At 47.2% G+C, this 19,685-nt stretch overlaps 1 protein-coding gene across 1 annotated transcript in view; it reads right to left on the bottom strand.

Annotated features, from left to right (window-relative positions):
* Nucleotides 1–11,556, bottom strand: part of cdon (cell adhesion associated, oncogene regulated) — a 52,966-nt gene extending 41,410 nt beyond the window's left edge. Inside the window, exon 1 of the mRNA XM_053423681.1 lies at nucleotides 11,426–11,556. The gene's annotated coding sequence lies outside the window, so the exon portion shown is untranslated. The remainder of the gene's footprint in view (nucleotides 1–11,425) is intronic.
* Between the last annotated feature and the right edge of the window lie 8,129 nt (nucleotides 11,557–19,685).

Here is a 19,685-nt window from a genome sequence, read left to right as displayed (position 1 = left end):
TCTCCCAGCTCCTGGCCCACGCCCCCTTCTCACCCGGAGGTCAGGGGTCGGGGAGGAGCAGAGAGAGAGGGTGAACCAGCGGGTGTCTGGTGGCCCTGGACCAGCCCCCAGAGGTCACCACCAGCAACACACACACACACACACACACACGCACACAACAAAAGTGCTTTAAAGTAACATTAAAAACTGGAAAGAAACAGTCAAACCCAATCCCAAAAGTTACATTTTCAGTTTGAACTTCTACAACAACGACACATACTTCTGACTGTGTAGAATTGAACACACTACATTGTGCGTCCTCATGCGTTTCAGGCTCCAGTTAAAGTGTGTGCATTCCCACTCAGGCAGATCAAACCCACATCTCTCACGCTGGCGTTTTTTCTTTATCCCACAAGTTGCAACAGGCCCTGCACGCTGCCCCCATGTCATCAATGGAAACTATCTTTCTCTCTGTGCCGGAATAATGATATATAATTACAATAATGAGCAACAGTGCTATAAAAAAATGCACAGCCAAGCGCAGGCACATTGGTAAATGGTACGACGAGGACCAAGAGCCGATTTTGCAACCCTCTCTGTCTTTATCTAATTTTCTGCCTGCGTCTCAGTTCGAGCGTTCACTTCCTCCCAGTGGGCGTAGCGGTTGGGCGATACAGCTCCGACTGGGTGCCCTCGTGTAAACACACACACAGCTGCCTATCTGGCCCATCGATCTGGCACAACGAGGAAACACAGGGGCATCATTCCTGCCTCCTTATCTGTTTGGCTTTCCCTCTGACATCCGCCACCATGAAGCCGCCTCAGTGGAGACAGACACTGAGAGGATATCTTGTATCCCTCATCACAGAGAGTCGTCCCGATGCTGGCAGCGGCAGCGGCTGGGTGGAAAAGGCAAGTCCTGCTTCCTCCTGAGCAGACACCCCCCCCCAGACAAAGGCTGGAGTGGTTCTCTGACAAAAGGGGGGAAGTCCTCGTCAAATGAAGTCTGATCAGCCCGAGAGCCGACTCCTCTGGTCCGGCGTTGATCTCCGGGCCAGCCCACTCCCTCGCTCCTGTGCTCTCCCTCAAATCTCCAGACTACACAAACGTAGAAGGAAGAAAATCCTGCCTTCCAGATTTCCTGCTCCCGTCCCGGCTCTGATCTTGTGTTACTCTCTGTTTTTGCACTTATACACTGGAGATGCATGACCATTCTCAACGCGGGGTCGACCGGCTGTAAATTGCAGAGACATCCTGCGTACCAAACAGACACCGTTGAAAGCTGATATACAGACACATGTGACAGTTTATGAAAATAAAGGAGGTCAGTGTCAGTGAGTTCAAGTGGAAAAGTTCCTCTCTTTTTTTTTTTACAGGTGTGGGGGTTGACCCACGCATGCTTGGGAAATGTTTGACTGACACTTGGCTTAAGTGTGTGAAACAAGTCTCCTCCGACAACTTGAATCCTTTCCTCGAAGCTTTAAAACTCGTATATTATCTGTCGCTCTCCCTTCCAGAGATAAACTGTGGCATTAACACGCAGAAGCTTTATCCATCCATCTTGGTAGTAACACAAAACTCACATCTATCCCCTTGTAGGACGAGAGGGATCCCTGGTGATGACACAGGAAAAAATAAACACACTGACAGGCTGCCCTCAGGGAAGGGAAAGGGGTTTGAGTTCGGGGGGGTAGGTGGGCGGTGGGGATGGTGGCGGTGGGGGTTAGCACCTGCACTTCTTTTTAGGCCTCCTCTCTGCAGGAACTACTTAAAGCCCCATCTGCCCCCATGTGGGGCTGGCCCATATCCCTGTCGTATTGGGTAAACAGGGACAAAAGCAACACGGCGGCGCATCAAAGACCTGGAGGGCAGAGGAGGAACAGGTCACAACTGGTGCTGCCGATGGAGGCCGGGGCCTGCAGGCCTCCTCTCCGCTTCACACGACTGCACCGCTGAACCAGAGCCAACCAGCAACACGGCGGAGCAGCTCCGACGCTGATTGGATAACAAGGGGCCGATCCCGGCTGCCACCACAATCAATACACCGGAGTGGTACAAATCCAATAAATCAGAAAGGTTTATCTTCCCAAAAAAAAAAAAAAAAAAAAGGAGGGAGGGAAAAGTGTAACAAGTGGCCATTAAGCCGGAGTGGGAGATAAAGACTTTAAGGGCGAGGGAGCAGTCGGGTGTAAGAGAACGAGCAAGTCTTTTCTGGTATGATGGTCTAATCTGACATGTGTGCTGAAGCCGATTCACATGCTATACCCCAAACCTGTCTGCACTCGCCCCACATCTCACTGACAGAGGATCTGCAGCACACACATTCCTCAGCTCCACAGAGAGAGAGAGAGAGAGAGAGAGACAGAGAGACAGAGAGAAAGAGAGAGACACACTCACACACAAGAGATGGGAGATAAATTCAAAAGAAGATGAGAGGCAATGGGAGGGGGGGGGGGCATACGAGAGAAACTGGAGAGAAAAGCTCTCTGGGAGGGGAGTAAAAGGAGCTGGGGCTGCAAAGAGGTGAGCCCTTCTCTGTGAGGTGAAAATGTGCAAAGCCCAGACTCTTCTCCTCCCTCTTTATTTGGCCCGGAGATAGAGACGCATAGATAATGGCTGCATTCGCGTCCACGGCTGCCAAATCCGACTGATGATTCAGCCCAACTGCATTGAGCTCGGCAGAGGAGTTTGGGAAGAGCCTCCCGAGAGAAGAGACTCTATGTAGGCCATTATTAGCTTCCTCTATTGGTTCTGGGTGAGGCAGCATGGGGCCACGGAGGAAACTAATGAGTGGTATGGTCTAACTCGGTCTGATTAAAGACCGAGACGTTATTAAAAAAAAAGTGGTACCGACTTAGAGAAGGGGAGAGAGCTAAAGAAAGGGAGAGAAAGAGGGAGACATGATTTGGAATCAACTGAGGGAATTACGATGGCAGAGAAGAGAGGCGCTGTTGGTTTCCCCCTGAGAGGTAAAGAGAAAACAACGTTGGAAGGGTTTAGCCGACCCGTGAAACAAAAAGACCTGCCCTCGCCTGAACCTGACATTCTGCAGGAGAGTTGGGTCAAGACTCTTTAATAAATCATTCACACTCAGTGGGACTGCAGGAGACAAGCGAGAGACATCTTCGAGGACGGTCTGCTTTTCAGACACTGCCGTCCCTCTGTGTGTCTGCCGGCAGGCCGAGCATTAGCAGTCCGGGAGGCGCGGGGTGACGGCGAGGCCAAGCGGGTCCCAGAACTCGGCGACGCCGCAGCCCTGACGACACCAGCCTGGTGTGGGATCAGATGAGAGGAGGAATGAAAGGAGAGGCCCCCGGGGATCAGACAGTCACATCCCACAAAGCCCTGTTTACCAAGGACACACATACCCTTCCCCTCCTTTCCTCCCCCTCAACGCCTCCGTTCACCAAAGCCCGACCCTCCCAAAGTGCCAGGGCCGGGACCTGGGAGACAGCGCTAATTCTACCCCGAGGCCTGTTGGCCGAGGACACAAACAGCGGGCTGAGAGGGGAGAGAAATGTGGGTGGAGGGGGGCAGAAAGACTGAGACGGTGGGGGAGAGCGAGTGGGGACTGAATGGTACAGTATGTAAGACCCATCTTAATTGGAGATTGTTCTGCAATGTCTTGTTTTTCCTGGGAATCTGTGGGGAGGAGGGACAGGAGGGTGGGGAGGTACGGTTGTTTCCCAAGGTCCTGAACAGCAGGATTAACCACAGGGGCGAAACTCAATAGCGGCCTCGGACACTGGAAACAGATCCACGGGTATCGCCACCATACAAGTCCACCTCGAGACCTTTTGCAAAGCGCATGTAACTAACAACCCTTCCCCATTGTCGAGGCTCTCTAGGCCCTTCCGGCTGATTTCACAGGCCTTTCAGCCCACAGGGGAACGTCTGTTCAGACGAAAAAAGGTAATTCTGATGGAAAGGAGGAATGCACAAGAAGGCCTTCTTGCCTGCAGGGTGTGTTATAACACTGATCTCCAACATGTGCCAAGAGTCTGATTCATCACGCCAGGCGAGAGGGGAGCTGGGATTGTGCAGCCGTGGCACCAGGGCAGAGGAGGCCACAGATTCACATTCCTCCGTATCAGCCTTGATTAGAGAGATGAGAGAAAAAACACATCGATGCAGGGGAGGAAAAATTATGGAGTTTGCCAAACGTCCACCTTCTCCGGGGGAGTGGGGACGCTCTCTGTGTGTTTAAATGCTCTTGTGTAGGCTGTGAACTATCGGCATGTGGTGATCTGATCCAGCTGCCCCCCCCCCCCACCCCTCCTCCCCTCGGCGCAGTCTCCCGTCCCTCCCCAGCTCTCCTGGATTCCATCACTCCCTGTGTCTCTAAGGCAACAAGCAGCAAAGACGCAGACAACAGTTCCTGCTCAGTCTCCTCCTGATGGTTCCCTGGCCGACGACCAAAAGCACTTTCAGACTAAAAACATACATCAAATAACGTAATTTCAAACATATGCGACAAAAAAACAAATCGGCCGGTTGTCCAAACAGCTACGAAGAAGGAACTGCGTTTTTTACAAAGTCGGGTTTTTAAAGCGGCCGAAAATACAACTGGAGTCGGTTGCTCACAGGGTGTTTTCCTTTGTTTGTCACTTGAGAGGCGTGAGAAAAACAGTACGTACCGAGTACTTTCATTTCTCAGGATGATGAATTGACTCGGCAACTATAATGGAGGGATGGTCGTGTATTCACAGGAAGGGGGAGGAAGGGGGGGGGAGACTAAAAAAGGTCTGAGCTCCATAGCGAGCCAGCGGAACAAAAACAAACACATGTAAAAAAAGGTTCAAATATAATTAGTCTTCACCAATTCGACAAATCTCTTGCAAAAACCCAAACAAGCAAACTGGCTCCCTTGTATGTACAAGTGTGAGGACGCAAGGATAAATACTCCGTCCCCTACGGAGCGTGTAAACGCTTTATTTAGTTTGTCTAAATGTTTATCCGTCCCGCCATGTAACACTTCAAGCTTGTTGTGTGGCAATCAAGTGATCGCAAAACAAACTCGGTGGTGATGGATCAACACACACATCGTCTGAGTTTCCACTTCTGGCTCTTGGTCAAATCATAAGAAACATGTTGTGGGTCTGGGCTGCTGGAGGTGAGGAGAGCGTTTTGGTGAAATTAAGTTTTCAAGAGAAACACAACAGCATGACAACAGCACAACACAGTAACAATACAAAACCGTGGGGTTTGCTCGCTCGGTGCATTCTTTGCGTAGGTTTGTTTGTGTTTGCTACTGTGTACGAGCACCGCAAAGAAATAACACTGATTTATATTTACTTGATAAAAGTCGGTCAGACCATGAATCCATAAATCACCGGGCGGAGACGACACTCGACTGCAGCACGTTGAGTAACGGCTCCATCTCCGAAAGATTCCCAGCACGATGCAGAAGGCTGCAACCGAACCACATGTTCCATCCCTCTGACTCAAATTCCTCCGCTCACTTTGAATATCTCTTTTTACAAATAAGGGGTTCCGTCGCTCCCCAAGGGGCCACATCTTGGTGGAGGGAAGGGCCCAAAATGGCACCCGTAACCACAGGCCTGGAGGCAGGCAGCGGCAGCAGTACCCACACGGCCTCACACTCAAAAACAGCCCTTCAAACAAGTAGCCTGTTTGTCAGCCAGAGGGGAGTGCCAGCCACTACTTCTGCCTTAATATAGTCCTGCTGATCCCTGTGCTGGCTTTTCAACAGCGCTCACAGTCTGAAAAAAAAAAAAAAACCCACGTCAGATGTGACTTATTGGTTCAACATTTGAAATAGAAAGTTGCGGTTGCTCAAAAGTTTCGAGAAGAAAAGGCTCTTAGCTCCTGAGGCCTGCGCTGAAGCAACGGACTTAGTCAGGCTTATTCAGTCGGGGTCAGATGCAGGAAGGGAAAAAAAGAAATGGAGCTGACAAACAGGAAGACGCTGAGGATGCACACACAAAAAAAAAAAAAAGAATCCCTCGCATGTTCTGAAATACTTCTGCAAGGAGAGTTGTCGGCGAGGGACCGGTTCAGAAGTTCACTCGCTGAAATCCTCCCCGGGGCTGAGGAATCATTTGAAGAGCTGCAGAAGACAAAGGGTTGTTGCGTCGTTGCATTCGATTGAAAACGATGAGGAAAATTGTTGTTTTTGGAAAGAGGCTGTGTAAAAAAAATGCCACGTCGAACCCTCCGGGAGAAGCTTTTGTTCTCTCTCTCTCTCTCTCTCTCTCTCTCTCGTACATGCGGTGTCCTGCATCATGTACATTACAGCTACTCCAGCCAAGGAGCACTCCCTTGAATGATAATGAGCATATAATAAAAAGGCATCTCCAGAAACTAACAAACGTCAAACCATGTGGCAAAAATACTTTTTCTTAGCCTTCTGGTCTTTCTCATCAAACCAACCAGCTGTGTTTGAGATTTGATCTGAGCCAAGAGAACAAAACGTTTTCCTACAGTTAAAAAAAAAAAAAAAAAATCATAGTTTCTATCAACGCGTGTCCTTCACGTGTCGCAGCTCTTGACCATCTGCGGTTGAGGTATTTTCATTATCTATATCGCTCGCCGTATCGGTTTACATTCCCTTATCATATTTAAAACGCACACATTTATATTTAGTCACAGCCTGCCTTTCAGTTACAGTGACAGAAAAACAAAACATCTTCCCGAGAAGAAGCAGACGTCCTCGCCCCTGCAGCGGCGTCGTCCTCCCGCTGCTCTTCCAGTGGCTGGGCTGCAACATCTGTTTCTGCTGCTCCGAAAATACTGTTTGTTTGTCTTAACAATTACGCCCCGATGTTTCTCATTTAATTTCTCACATCTCTCGAAAGTCATTATCCAGTTTCAGGTCCTTCCAGGTTTTCTGAATCTTTAGAAACCCGACACGGCCGTCTGTTGAAAGGTGGTCGTACACATCGCGGGCTGCAGTCGGCTCGGCCCTTTGGCATTTCGGAGGGAAGCCGTGCCGGAGGAAGCACGCAGCCTATCTGTAACCTCCTGGAGTAACATGCTTGCATAGTACAGCGAGTCAGCGCCGGGGCTGTTTGGATCATCTGTCAGACCTTGGGGGACATGCTAGAAAGTGGGGAAGGGGGGGGGACGTATGAGTTTGTGTAGTTAAAGTAATGACGGTGTGAGCTCGGAGAAGATAAGAAGTGCCGCCGATGACAGCTCCACGTAAACACAGGGGACACCTTCAGCTACTGCGTTTTGCCTTCGCGGATTTAATTGACCCGGCTCCGCTCACAGCTCGTCCTCGGAGGGAGAGCGAGGGTGGAAAGTGAAGTCTCTCTTTTGATTGTGTGTGTGTGTGTGTGTGTGTTAGCGCTGCAGCTGCAGGGTGCACTCACCAGCCCAGCAGTCACAAGAACTCAAACCCCTTTTCTGACCTGCCCATCTTTCCCATCAACCCCTCGCTCATGGCTGCTGGGTGTTGTCAATCAGCACCCCCGCCCCCCCGACTCCTTGAACATTGGGGCTGTTTGGCCGTCTGCCCAAATCTCCCCTCTGTCCATCTAATGGGGGCCTGAGCTCGGCCCGGGTCCTTGACGAATGAGAGCTGAAGCTCGCGGAGTAAAGGCCAGCGTTAGAAACTGGGAGAGAAACACGGCAGCATGACTCAATCTCTGAGAAATGAGAGCAGAAGGACGGCGATGTGTCGAGAGTTCAAAACAAGCCTGGTTCTAGTTTGGAAGTAGCGGCGGGTCAAACGTCAACCAAACAAACGCCACACTAAATTCTTTATCGTATCAAGAAGCTGACATGGATTAGCCCGTGTGAGATTTAGCAAACGAGCGAGACCTAATTCCAGCGGTCAAAATATTGTGAGGATGATGAAAAATAAGGTGGCTGCTGGAAATTTACTTCCCCCCCCCTCCCCTCCTGTGTTTTATGACTCTCCGAACATTTCTTCTCGGCCTAAGGTTGATCTTTTGCCGCGAAGATATGACAGATCCCAGCGCAAAACCAAATAAACAACCGAGCCACACTGTGATTTAGGGTTTAAATTCACTTGCATTCGCTTAAGGTCGGGGTTGAGGTTTGCTCGCCGGCCTCAAAACTGTACGGCCTCAAGAGCATGAGAATGTGGGAGGTGCCCAGAATATACTTTAGTCACCCATGTGGACACACCCTCTCCCACCACACTCACCTCAGATAGACACTCATCCACTTATCTACTGCCATGTAGAGCTGTAACGAGCTTTTTATATAAACCAATTAATCGTTTGGTCTATGAAACTATACCTTAAACCTTAATTTCTCCCAAAATATCAAATATTTTGAAAAAAGAGAGGCTGAGAGCAGTTTGACATTTATGCTTGAAAAATGTCCATCAGTGAATCACTCCTTTGCGTCACAGCCCTCAGTTAATTGACGTGCCGCTAATCGACTAATTGTGTACACGCTCGCTTCCTGGTTTTGCCATGGTTCAACAAGCGCTGGTCACTGCTGCGGCGTCAGTGGTGGCGTGATTAAAATGCTGCTCCACGGAAGAAGAAAAAAAAAATCAAGAGAGCCATTATGAGAGCAGGGGCTGGTATCATTACACATGCTTACATTCAAATTGCCCCCACTTAACATAGTTCTTCTCCTACAGCAACATGTGTTTACCATTAGCCAGCACCCTAATGGCTCAAACATTATTCAAACTGGCCCTAATGGCATGGTTGTGCTTTGTTCGGGTTCGTCTGATAAGAGCTGTGGCACTAATGGTTTATTAATTTCCCTGCAAATCAGAAAAACACACACTGATTTCTGAGGAGCTGTTTCTCTGATTCAATCACGTTCTCGATACAGAATCACCATGGGGAGAAAAAAATCACACATATTAACAACATGGATGTTCTGTGTTACATTAACACACACAACAGTATATTGCATATTGCACATCCTCATTCTCTCCTGTTCTGCATTTTACTTTTTATATCTTGTATATATTTTGTTTTGTTTTATGTATAGTTATTTCATTCTTATGTGAAGTACTTATTGTGTTTTTATGTTTTATGTTCAATGTATGCACCTTTTTTACCAAAGAAAATTCCAGGTAGGTGTGAACCTACTTGGCAATAAATCCTTTCTGATTCTGATTCTGATCATACAAAAACTATCCAGAGGTCTTAAAATACAGCAGCTATTGGTCATGCAGCTTGTACTTGTACTTCTGGGTTTATTTTCTCATTCACAAGATAAATGTTCACGTTCTCTTTGAGCACGACGCCGTTTGGAAGTATATCCAGCGTCCAACAAAGAGCGACTGACAGCGAAAGCATGAATCTGCAATCTAAAACATCTGGAAACATCACATATACGAGAATAAGAACTGTATTCTATCGCTGTAACTGCACCAGCGTACAGGGAGAAACCCAGAGAAGAGGTTTGTCCACACGCTGACCCTAAAATACTGCAGCCACAGGACACATTGTGGTTAGAGCGAGGGAACGAGGTATTAAAGGAAATCATGGAGTCTATTAAGTATAAACGAGGCCGGCTGGTGGAAGGCGGCCGCAAAAGAATAACACCGCTACACCTTTTCAAGAGAAAAAGAGTCATAGAGTCAGACTCAGAACCTGAGGGCCGGCTCTCTGGTTTTTAAAGTGATCACAAAAGAGCAAATCTCTCTCTGCCCTCTGTCAAAAGCTCACCCAATATCTGCAGAGCCCCGAGAGGATCTGAAAGCCATCGGAAGTGTCTCCTTGTCCCCCGCGGGACGCAACAATGCACGAGCAACTGTTTGAACTTGAGAGGGTTTTATGTGCGAGCAGCCATGCGTGTCCCACCGACTGGATGTCATGCATTCGAGAGGGATTCGGGACTTTGTTCTCGACAACTTTTAAGTGTTCACTTTTCTGAAGAGTTGCCCTCATGTAACAAAAGTCCCCGTGAGGCTCTGATGATAGGGGACAGCAGCGGACGCAGGAAATTACTTGGAGGGAGGAGGTGGGAAGAAAAGTGAATTCAACTGGTTTCTACAGTCACACCATTACAATCACCGTTACCTATTTGATGTAAATTCACTTTTGAAAACCGTATATTCATATCAAAATTGTGCGTACTACCAAAATATACTTCATTAACATGCATTTAATAAAAAAAATTGGGGAATAATCTTGTATTTTTCCCAAAATAAACTACAATGTTTAAAAGGTGTCTTTCCTTTATATTCCTTAAATGCAGCTGAGCAGATCACAACATAACAAAACCTGTGTAGAATAACCTCACATACACAACTACACAATCAGTCTTATAGTTATTTTTCAAATCAAAGACACACAAACGTTAAATTCAATCAAAGGAGAAGCTGCCGATTGATTCTTTAAGATCTCTATTGTTTTTATAATGTGAATAACTGCACTTATATTTCATCCCTAATCCCAAATAAGTAAAACAAACATGTTCCCAGTGTGTGAACAGTGACACTCTCATCCCAGCAGGCAGGCACCAGTCCATTTGGTTCCGCTTTCGCCCGGTGATTTGTGCACTTGCCAAATATTAACAGGGATTTACCAAACCACCGTTTATGACACCGCCTCGGGGGACTCATCTAAAACAATAAAGGCTCTCTGTCTGCGGAGGGCGAGGAAGAAAAACGTTCAAATATTAGTCTAAGCCACAGAGTTCCTGAAACGGTGGTGAATGTGGCAGACAGCCGGCTCCTGGACCAACTGGATCCATGATATACAACAAAAATACAACTTTAGAACAAAGTCACGTCTCATGTATTTCAGTCTCTTTCCACCAAACCAGCGACTTATTTGAGATTTTCTATATAAAAAAACAAAGAAAACCAGTAGTGCAGCCCATGTGTTTCCAACTGGGAGATGTTCCAGTGAGGTGTCCCTGAGCCTCCAGAGCTGTTTACCAAACAAACACCCAGACTCCTTCCTCTGGGTTACACATCCCGAGCAGAGCTGAGCCGAGGAGGACAGACAGATCCCCGCTGAACAATCAGGACATGTCGGAGGCTTCTGTTGTGCAAATACAAAAGAAATGCATGAGGGGGCTTTTCTCTTTTTTCTTCTCCTGTCTGCAGATTGTAATCTATAAGAAAACGATGAAGCCTGCAGGGCATGGAAATACACACTATGGGGGTTTATCTCCTCAGTGCAATGGAGGGGAAATGGATTTTATATTAAAGAATATATGCAACCCAGTAGTATTTCAGAGTAGATGTACTTCATTCATGGATGTGTACACATTAATATCCGTGCACGGGCGCCCCCAGTTTACCAGACAGGCGCGTGCTCACTCTTCTCTCCACTTTCGACCAAGTTACTCAAAACTTTGTGATATTTGCGAAACAAACTTAAAACCTCCTTTTTAATTCTGTGACTTCCTCCGGAGCTCGGTCTGGCCCCGGTGTTCACACACACTCACACACCGCCCCCTGTAGCTCCTCAGCCCGGCCAGCGAGGCACCCAGGCCGGCCCGGACTCCCCCTGCGCGCTCCCCCGGTCCTTACCTCTCTCGCTGGGGCGAAAAAAGCTGCGAGCCGTTGGCGGAATCAGGAGCGAGACGCATTCTTCTGGTGGCAAATCCTTACGGGGCCCTCCATTAGACCCGGGCCGGGAGGGAGAGGCGACGCGGGGAACATGAACACAGCCGGAGGTGGACGCGCGGCGAGAGGGGAGTTTGTTCCACAGCCGCGGCGGAGCAGCGCAGGCTTCTCGGGGGCGAAGGTGCGACGACTCCCCCCCTGGTCGAGCGGAGGTGGTGGCGGTGGAAAAGTTGGGATAGAAGCGGTAGGTCCCGGAGTGTTTCCCCCGCGCGGGCTCTTCCTGTGTCCGTCCCGTTACTGCGGCTCCTCCACGGATCCTCCGGCTCTACACATCTCTGAACCAGTGTCGAGTTGCTCAGCGAATCGCGGCCGCGGCTGAGCTGCTCGTCAAACCAGGAATGTGTCGAGTCCCAGCCCCGCAGCTCCTGGGGAGAGGGAGGGAGGCCGAGGGGGAGGCAGGGGGAGGCCGAGGGGGAGGCACCGGGCTCAGGGAACAGCTTTTACAATCAGACGGAGAGAAACGGTCTACTTCCTCCTCCGCGCTGACTCACCTGGGTAACTTGAGTTAACTCCCCTGGTTAACTTCAGAGTTAACTTACCTGGTTAAATTTAGTGTAACCTGGTTACCTTCGGTTTAAACTCACCTGGTTAACTTCAGAGTTAACTCACCTGGTTAACTTTGAAGGTAACCTGGTTACCTTCAGTTTAAACTCACCTGGTTAACTTCAGAGTTAACTCACCTGGTTAACTTCAGTGTAACCTGGTTAACTTCAATTTAAACTCACCTGGTTAACTTCAGTGTAACCTGGTTAACTTCAGTTTAAACTCAACTGGTTAACTTCAGAGTAAACTCACCTGGTTAACTTCAGAGTTAACTCAACTGGGTAACTCCAGACTCAACTGGTTAACATAAGTGTTAACTCACCTGGGTAACTTCAGAGTAAACTTACCTGGTTAAATTCAGAGTTAACTCACCTGGTTAACTTCAGTGTAACCTGGTTAACATCAGAGTTAACTCAACTGGGTAACTTCAGACTCACCTGGTTAACTCCAGACTCACCTGGTTAATATAATTGTTAACTCACCTGGTTAACAGTGTAACCTGGTTAACATACGTGTAACTCACCTGGTTTACTTCTGTGTGAACTTACCTTGTTAACTTCATAGTAACCTGGTTAACCATGTGTGAACACACCTCGACACACTGAGCTCAACTTGAATCACTGCATGTGACATTTTTTGGTGTATTAATATAAATATAATAAGTGACCATTTACATTGGGATATGCAAATTTACTTAAGGATCAATCTGTCTGTCTGTGTGTCTGTGATTTGTAATTCTCTCTCTAATATCTGTAGAGAGAGAATTGTAGAAGTAAACACAAAAAGATTAAACCCTGTGCAGGGCTGTTGACTTAAAGCACATTGGAAACATGAGAGATGAAGCAGGGAAAATAAAACAAGAATACATTATAATAAAATGGACAAAACCTTTATTGTTTCTCTTGTTATGACTTATTGTAGTTTGTAGCCGACCTCTAGGTGACCTGTCTCCGGCTGCTCAGGCAGGCAGGTGATTATATGGTGTTATGTAAAGTGTCCCCCATGTAAACAAAGCAAATTATACTTTCACTTAAACTGGTTAAATGTCAGTGTTGACATAAACAAAGGGATAAAGTAATTCATGTCATGGATTTCCTACTAAAATGGACAATTTGACCCATTCTGCTACAATAGTGACAATTATACTTACATATAGTGTAAATAAATGAAACAATGGGGGATTAAATAATAATAGATTACTGAAGTTTGTGCTTTTATGCAGAGATACAGGATGGTTTTGTATCAGGTGACAATCATAAAAATATCACCCATGTAAACAACACAACCGAGGTGTGTGTGTTTACATAAGGTCGAAGGATTCAATTGAGAAGCGGAAGATTTTACAGAAAAGATGAACATTTGAACCAGTCAGCTACAATAATACAGTCAAATTTACATTTAGTTTTACTTATTCAAGAAGGTAGACTTATCATTAGCTGTTTTATTAATATGAACACATCCTAATATTATGTCTCTAAACCTTCCCTGACCAAGTATTTCCCTCTGTCTGAGACCATGAGAGTTTCATCTACTGCACGAACCCGAATCCCTACACGGCCTCACAGCCATAAAGTCATGTTCCTTTGCAGTGGAATACACTTTTCCTTAATCCAGTGCTCACTGGCTCCATTGAATTGAATCAAAGTTATGTGGGAGGAGGCTGTTTGAACAGCTAATAGCTACGGGTCATTCCTGGCATCAGACGCGCTGCTTGGATCGTCTGAATGTTGGTTGGCTGCAGCCGTTTCCTCATCACTGGGTGAAAAGCCTTCACAGAGAGGCGGGGGGGCGGGGGCTGAGAAACAGTCATCTGTTGTGCGTATGGGCATGAGTAAACAGCGTAATCCTCTCGGAGGCAGTAATTATGTGCTCCAGCATTGGCCGGGTGGTGGCGGTGGCAGCGGCGGCGGCGGGGCCCACCCTGCTTCAGACAGCAGGTGCAGCTCGCCATCTGACAGCTGACTGCGATGGAAGGTGTGATCCAATCCCCCCCCCCCCCGAGGCCGGGTCCACCAGGCCAGGGCCTTCAGGCGGTGGCCGGGGCCAAAGCTAACAAACCGGCAAACCTCTGACACAGGAGGAGGAGAGAGAAACAACATGGAGGAGGTGGTGGAGACGAGCCCGGTGAAGGACGGAGGCCTCGGCTCTGTTTTCACTAGCAGGACCGTCCTGTTTGTCTTTTAACTTCTAACGAGGCCGATTCTCTGTTGTTGTAAAGCGTCATTTTCTCTCCCCTCTCTGCTGTCAAGGGACTTTTCAGCACCGGTTACTTATCAGGCACAGACGAGGACCTTCTGCTTTGCAATAAACAACCTAAGTGTTGTAATAAATCTTTATTGTGGCTTTTATAAAACTATAATAATAAAGCAAGTTGAAAAGACTGACGCCTCAAAGACCAATAATCTGTTTATCATTTACCTGTGAATATATGGATTTCCCTCTTAGGAGGCCCGATCTTTTGACTTTACATATCTTGGTCCAACAGTTATTGATCCGTGGATTATGAATTATGGATTATTTAAGTGGCAGAAGTCCTTTATTAGTGATGCATGAGTGCCAGGCCTGATGACGGAGGAGGAATTCTTTCACAACCTGGTATCCCAAAAGTAGTTTTTTTCCCCAGTATGTCGTATTATTGGCTATAAAGTTTTCAGAGATGATTTATTAAAGGTGCTGTATGTACGTTTTCTCTGCAGCTGAACCTGGTTGGTTGCCAGAAGTGGGTGGTAGCGGTTGTGGTGAGTTTTGTGTTAAAACCTGAGTTTCAACACAAGTCGGACGTTTCTCCACACAGAACAAGGGACAGGACACTTTGTGCAGGGGTTTTAGGTCCAGACGACATTTTGGCTCATTCTTTTTGGACACATCTGCATACAAACTCAGATTTCACTGTTTATCTGTGGGAAACCAAAGGGTGTCCAAACCCGATCGGTCAAACTGGGAACCAGTAGCTTGAGGCCCAAAAAAAATCTGGTCCCTCGCCCCCAGGTTCTAAATATTCACATGTAGAATCTGTTTATCGTGATTTGGTCCTTCATAAACTGATGTCAACTATTTCTTAAATCTTCCTGAGTGATTGATTTTAGTTTGGGGTATTTCTCTCTCCTTGTGTCCATCACTCCCTCGCCCTCTCTCCATCGCTCTCCCCCTCTCTCTCTCTCCCTCTCTGTCTCAGGGTCAGGAGCTGGTTGGAGATGGAGACAGCGGCTCTGGGTTCAGAGGGGGGTGAGCAGGGTGATTGGACACAGTCGCCTGTGAAAGGCCAGAGAGCGGCGAGTCCGCAGGGAGCAGGGTCCCCTTCACAAAGGGCCAGGGAGGGGCTCAGCGGGGGCGGGAGGGGCGGCCGAGGAGGAGAGGCCACGCTGGGAACTAAAGCTGACAGCACAGACACTTCTTATCCAGCGAGGGTTTGGCTGTCTCTGGCCCCCTGGGGTACACACTCACTTATCTGTGCGGAGCTGCCAGCTCCTCGCTGTTGAGCCACAGCAGCTTCACGGAGCTGTGGAGGCTCGGCCGAATCAGAAGCTGCAAAAACAATAAGTACACAAAGCAGCAGTGACCTCTGGCCCACATTTAACCGGTATGAGGCCTGGTGCCTTCGTCCCATTAGCCCCAATCCAATATCAGTAGATTACAACAGTTTAGCCAATAGATTGTGTTTTAATGATCAAGCAAAAATACTGTTTACAAACACAGATTACACTTTATCTACTCATTTTAAAAACCCCAGTCTGTCTGTATGTGGCTCACATGTCTCAAAATGCATTCCTCTTATCAGCCTCAGCCCTCACAGGAGGATTGTTGAGGACCAAAGGAAGAGCAGAGGTGAATAAGTTGTGATTTGGAAACGTGATTCATTCAATATAAGTTAAATAAACTTTGAAATAAACAGGGGAGCAGTGCTGTGCATCAACACAAGTGCTGTTGTTGAACACGACACAAGCTTGTTCATGACAACGACAACTGATTTTCCAGCTCGAGCTTCTCAGACCTTTGAAGCTGGAGATGGGGAATGTCACAGATTGCTCAAATAATAGCAGTTGAGTGTCTTCGTCATAGTTTCCCAACATTTTCTGCCCGTCGAGACTGAAACATGGCCCCCCCCGAGTTTTCAAACTAAAATGGGTCTGCAAAGTTTCAAGCTCCTCAATCTTAGTGGATCTTTAGTTGTTGTGTGGATGTAGCACGAGTCCCACAGCCTGTCTTTACTTGCTGCGGCTCAATCGCTGCAGGTCACTTTTTGCAGTTTAAAGAAAGAATCCTGCAACCAGCATCACCACAGACCAACAAAAACAGATCATTCCAAACAGGGCCGGTTTAGAACGGGGCACTGCACGAGTCCACCAAAAAACTGAGTCTCCTCCCGCGACTCCCTGATTTAGCTTAAAACATGGCAAGAGAACCACTAACAAGGGTTTTGTGTAGTGAATCCACAAGTGTTGTTTAGGGTAGGTACATGCAGCTTGCTGGGCTTTGCTGTGAGGATAATAAGCCTCTGACCACTGTCAACAGAGTGTTTATGACCTGCAAAGCAACGCAAGGTTTCTGTTGACTCTGTCAGCAGGGGCCCGGGAGACGCCTGACTCCCAGGGCTATTAAAAGGCACTTTCAGATAACAGGATTGCCACCTCTCTGTTTGGGCCTGCCAGGGTTTGTGGATTGGTCAGCAGGAGCAAAATACCAGAGGGTCCTTGTTGGGCTTCGGATCCGACAAACACGTTCGCTTGATTTACTCGACTACTTATTGTTGTTTGGGGAAATGTCATCGCTGTGAAAAAGCACTTGTTTCCTTTATTTTTATAGGCTGTGTAGTCGTGAAGTAGGACAATTACGCAACTATATACAAACGTCCCTCACAGAGCCGAGACAGACAGGGACATTCATTTGCAGCGTTTTATTCGTTTTTATAAGACAATGAAAAGTTTGTGCGGGCGAAGAAATATATACGAGAGTGAGAAAAATCACAATTTTTTACAACAGAGACTAAATGGATTTCCCCTCGGAGGCCCATATATCTGCTGGCTCGGACAGGTGTGCTCAATGTGTGCGTGTGTAGGTTCGTGTCTGTCTATAGGTCTGGAGTTGTGGGTGTGTGTTCGTGTTCATGTGTACAGGACAGGAGAAAGAGAAATTTGAAGGGGGCGCTCCCCTGCATCTGGTTTCTGCATCAATGCACTGGGATCACATTATCCATCCTGGGCTCTCTGGGAATTTCATCTGTCTGTAACATCTCACTTATTCACACATCTCCCCCGGAATTCACCGTGTACAACGACCCCGAGCACCCCCCCCACCCCCCCTTGACACGGCGGTGACCCCGCACATCCTCTGCTCGTCTTTCAAGCCGCCGCCCCCCCCCCCCCCCCCACCCCCCGTCTCAGATCGCAAAGTGCTCGATGTACAGTAAATGTACATAAACAGAATAACATTCATTAAATAACACAATAACAAAAGTTAAACACAAAGAACTTAACAAATTTATAATATTATTTTAACCTTTGGATTATTTGGCCCTCCATATATTGAATACAGAAGATTTTAAAGAAGGTGTAGCTGTATTATTGTCTATTATATATTGTTGGTTCAGGTGAAGGGAAATAAAAGTTTTTCACAAGCATAGAGATACAAATCTGATGTTATAGTATATATATATATATTTAGTTTCTATTTATGTCTGCATCTGTGGCTTATTATCATAGATGAACTACTTTGCATTGTCGCTATTGTAACTTTTACTTTATTATTCCACTACTTGTTTACGTTATTAACAGTCCATTTTACAGTCAGCTCCATAGACGCCAACATGTGATCAAATCCCACCATTGGTCGGCCAAATGTCGCGTTAATGACCGAGGCCATTACACCATTGGTCGTCCTGCCAAGTGTTTCACCATGGGCTGTCAAAATTAATTGGTCCAAGATATTATATTTATTACATCATTCCTCAGTGCTGCCAATGAAAGCAGTTATTCTTTTTAATAAAAACACCTTTAGTGACAAATCTATTGACTTTTTGGACAAACTTTATATTTCCGTTATAAAAGATTTCCCAGTTACACCCCTCAGAGCCTGTGCAGTGTGTAATAAACAGAATAAGAAAGATATTCTGTCTCTAACTCGTTAAAAAAGTTAATATAGATGAAATCACTGCAGAGTCGTCTTTAACTCGTGTGAATTGTGTTTTTTTTTATCTGATTTTCAGCGGAGCAGCAGCTTGGAAGTGACCACAGGTTAACGTTCTATTTGAATGGACCATGTTCCAGCCATGATTTCATAATTGATCTGTTATCTGACTACACAAAGAGAGAAAACATGTAAACTAGAATACTAGAGCTCTGTACCTCCGCCAGGGGCCCTGTCTTGCATTTTCCCAAAAAGTAGATTTAAATACAAAGACAAAAGGAAGATAGGATGTGATAAAGTCATTAACATTGTTTCTGCCGTTTAATGTGATCTAGTAGCATTCAACAAGTTTTCAGACAGAAGCTACTTTCTTTTAAAAGTGGCTTCTTACAGTATTTCAAAAAGAGTTTCCAACCAAATCCTCTATTTTACACAGTAACAGTTCACGTGGTCCATTATCCAGGAGCTGCTCCCCTCTCCTGCACTTCACCACTGGGACATGTTTTTCCGCTCTGGTCCCCGACATCCAGAGCAGCAGTGACGTGGAGCTGTCATGATGAAGCATTCAGGAGTCGCTCATAGTGGGCATCGGGGGAATCGCGGAGCAGGAAGATGCGAAAAGTGAAATATCATTCCTGTTCGCCGCTGATGTTTCCTCTGGTCCCGCGGGCTCACGGTGACCCGGTGATTTACGGGGCAGCGCCGGAGGAGTGGATCAGAACACAGCTGCCCCACGGCTACACACAAACATGTGTCCGACTCATGCGAGCAGCCACTGTGAAATCCTCATCTGCGGAAGTTTGGACTGAACGTTTTCCAGCTGTTGTTATAAAAAAAGCAAATGAAACCACATTGTCTGTGGATGCAGAGATAATATGCGTCTGTCACTTGTTGCGCCCTACTGGCTTTTCAAGCTCCCTCCGAGTGGCGTGAAGCGATGAGGAAACTGATCCAGATCAAGAGGATTACGACTCCCAGTGCTTATCATCTGCCTTTGCACCGAGGTGCAGCCATGGAGACAGGAAGTGAGAGGCAAGCGTCCAAGATGGCCGACAGCTTGTGAATGGGCGCATTCCTCAACGGCAGGGTGTCCGCCTGCGGGAGGAGGGGCGAGCGGGTGTGTTTACTCTGAAAAGGGACTATATAAATAGTAACTGCTGCTGTTTTAAGGACTTCCTGTCACTAGGTATTCCATAAAAACAGTAGTTAAATAAACAATCAGTTTCCCATCGGGGCGGCCTTGTCTGTGCTGAAGTGAGGTCTGCCGCGGGTTCAGTCCAGGACCCCGGCGTGTGGACTCTAAAGCCCCAGACTGGAGTCATGGAGCTGTTACAGGTCACCACACTCTCTTTCACTCCAACCCCGTCTGGTCGTATAACCTCCACTCACATTCACTGAGGCTGAGTTCCACATTCAGCGTGTGTTTCTCTTTTACCCTCTCTCTGCCCAGGAGCTTCCATGCAGACGTTTCAATGAGCTCTAATCATTGTTTTGTTTG

Source organism: Pleuronectes platessa, chromosome 5 (genome assembly GCF_947347685.1).
Source record: "Pleuronectes platessa chromosome 5, fPlePla1.1, whole genome shotgun sequence".
NCBI classification, from domain to species: Eukaryota; Metazoa; Chordata; class Actinopteri; order Pleuronectiformes; family Pleuronectidae; genus Pleuronectes; species Pleuronectes platessa.
The sequence above is the reverse complement of the archived record's forward strand: the minus strand, read 5'-3'. Positions and strand labels throughout refer to the sequence as shown.